Source organism: Embiotoca jacksoni, unplaced genomic scaffold, assembly GCF_022577435.1.
Source record: "Embiotoca jacksoni isolate LCO1_2020_lvr unplaced genomic scaffold, fEmbJac1.0.p SCAF_141, whole genome shotgun sequence".
Lineage (NCBI taxonomy): Eukaryota > Metazoa > Chordata > Actinopteri > Embiotocidae > Embiotoca > Embiotoca jacksoni.
The window spans coordinates 70689-73188 of record NW_027185276.1 but is presented as its reverse complement, the minus strand read 5'-3'; the positions used below and the strand labels follow the sequence as shown (position 1 = coordinate 73188).

The 2500-nt window shown below is 48.2% G+C and overlaps 1 protein-coding gene across 1 annotated transcript in view; it reads right to left on the bottom strand.

Moving 5' to 3' along the window:
* dennd4b (DENN/MADD domain containing 4B) overlaps positions 1–1190 on the bottom strand; it is a 38971-nt gene extending 37781 nt beyond the window's left edge. The window contains exon 1 of the mRNA XM_069148412.1: positions 1063–1190. The gene's annotated coding sequence lies outside the window, so the exon portion shown is untranslated. The remainder of the gene's footprint in view (positions 1–1062) is intronic.
* Positions 1191–2500: the final 1310 nt, after the last annotated feature.

The window sequence follows — 2500 nt, the reverse complement described above, 5'->3', positions numbered from 1 at the left end:
CGCTTTTATTTTGGAAGTTTAGTTTCGTTCAGATTTGTACTTTTAATCAATCAGATTATTGTTGTGATCAAGTTTCAATCAGCTGATCTGAGTCAGACAGGTTTTATACAAACACTGATGATAAGGAGCAGAGAGACAGTTGGTCAGAGAGACAGAAGACAGACAGACAGCTGCTGCCTCCTCCTCCTCTTCCTCCTCCTCTTCCTCCCTGATGAAGCTGAAGCTGCAACAAACAGGCGGAGCAGCTGTTGGGGCTTTAAACCCCCTCCACCTTCAGCCTCCCCCGGATTCCAGTATCGGACGCGACTCTCATTTATTTCCAAAACACCTGCATGACGTCAGCTCTTCCGGAAATAAAACCGGGGTGACCGGCGGCCGGACGGCCGGCGGGGTGTGTGTGAGCCCGGCGGCCGGACGGCCGGCGGGGTGTGTGTGAGCCCGGCGGCCGGACGGCCGGCGGGGTGTGTGTGAGCCCGGCGGCCGGACGGCCGGCGGGGTGTGTGTGAGCCCGGCGGCCGGACGGCCGGCGGCCGGTCACCGCGGAGCCACCCGGAGCCTGCACGGAGAGGGGTTCCATTATCGGACGCAGGCTGTTGTTTGTGACTTCATTTAAATTCCGTTTTGTTGTTGTTGTTTTACCGGCAAGAAAAAAAAGCGTTCTCCCGGTAACACCGTGTGAACGCTTTCAGACCCGGTTCGTACGTTCATCTCCGGTTCCGAACGATGAGCGGCTCCGTCACGCTGCAGGTGTTCACATCAGTGTGAGATAACGGGTGAAAACACCCGGGGCCCGGTGGGTTTACCGGAGCCGGTGGGTTTACCGGAGCCGGTGGGTTTACCGGAGCCGGTGGGTTTACCGGAGCCGGTGTCACGTTCACGGATTTCAGACAGAAAACCCGAAGAAACGCTTCGTCCGATAATAGCAGCACGCAGAGTTCCCGTTCAACTCAATGCCTTCTGACGTTTGCTAGCTCTCGGCGTTAGCTCGCCGCGCCGTTCCCGTTACCGGGCCCGTTAAATGCGGCGCATACGGCCGGCGGAGCGGGCTGACGGTGTCCGTACCTGGCTGTCGGTGCTGCTTTGTCCCGCGGGTGGCTGGAAGAACCATGTTTAGGTCATTCTCGCACATGTGACGTCCATGTTTGCTGTCTGCTTGGAAGAGCCGCAGCACGAGCGACTCGGCGACAACATCACTGACAGCTTCCGGCGCCAACCTTTCACAATAAAACAATGATCACTTCAATTCAATTCAACTGGAAGACCTCCTTCAGGAATTTCATGTCTACGGCTGTAAAAGAAATGTGGTGGACTAAAAAACAACAACAATATTTTCCGATGAAATGTGGAGCTATTAAGAAATATTATATGATATTCATAAAAAAACAAATACTTTTATGTTTTCTTTGTTTTTATTTATCTGGCTGCGAACAAATGCGAATAAGAAATCTGGCAATGATTTGTTTTACAAAATGGTTTTATGTCTTCAGTATTTTATTTAATTCTCCTTTTTATCAGCAGAGAATCTGACAGTTTGAATCTGTCCTCGTGTTTTATGTGCAGTTTATTTGAAAACCTTCTAAATGTGACTCTGTGGTCACTGGAGATGTTTTGGTTTTTGTTTCTCTAAAGGTGAAATACAAAAAAGACACTTTTATTTTGAAGTCAGAGCACGCTGGCTTCCGCTGTTGTTGTGACTTTCTTGTTGCAGCTGCAGCTGTCAGACAAACTGGGATAAATTATTGCTGCTCCGCAGGTTTTTAAATACGACGGCTGCAAGACATTTTCATCATTTTATCATCATCATAATCATTATCATTATAATCCTCCCGGTCCTCCTCCTCATTTTATCATCATCATCATCCTCCTCATTTGAAGTCTAAATCATCTTCCTCCTCCTGACTCCTCCCACTTCTGTACATTTACTCCTCCTCCTTGTCATCATCCTCATTATGATTGACATTTTCCTCCTCCTCTTCATCCTGACTCCTCCCAGTTCTCCCTGTTCATCGGACAGATGCTCCAAGTTCCGTATGTTTCCGTGTTCCATGAAAAATTTGTTTCCGTGTGTTCCGTGTCACGTATGTTTCCGTGTCACACGTATGTTTCCGTGTCACTTATGTTTCTGTGTCACGTATGTTTCCGTGTCACGTATGTTTCCGTGTCATATGTATGTTTCCGTGTCACACGTATGTTTCCGTGTCACGTATGTTTCCGTGTCATGTATGTTTCTGTGTAACACGTATGTTTCCGTGTCACGTATGTTTCCGTGTCACGTATGTTTGTGTCACGTGTTTCTGTGTCACATGTATGTTTCTGTGTCACGTATGTTTCTGTGTCACACGTATGTTTCTGTCACGTATTTTCTGTGTCACATGTTTCCGTATCACGTATGTTTCCGTGTCACGTTTCCATGGCACATGTATGTTTCCGTGTCACGTTTCCGTGTCACACGTATGTTTCCGTGTCACCTATGTTTGTGTCACATGTATGTTTCTGTGTC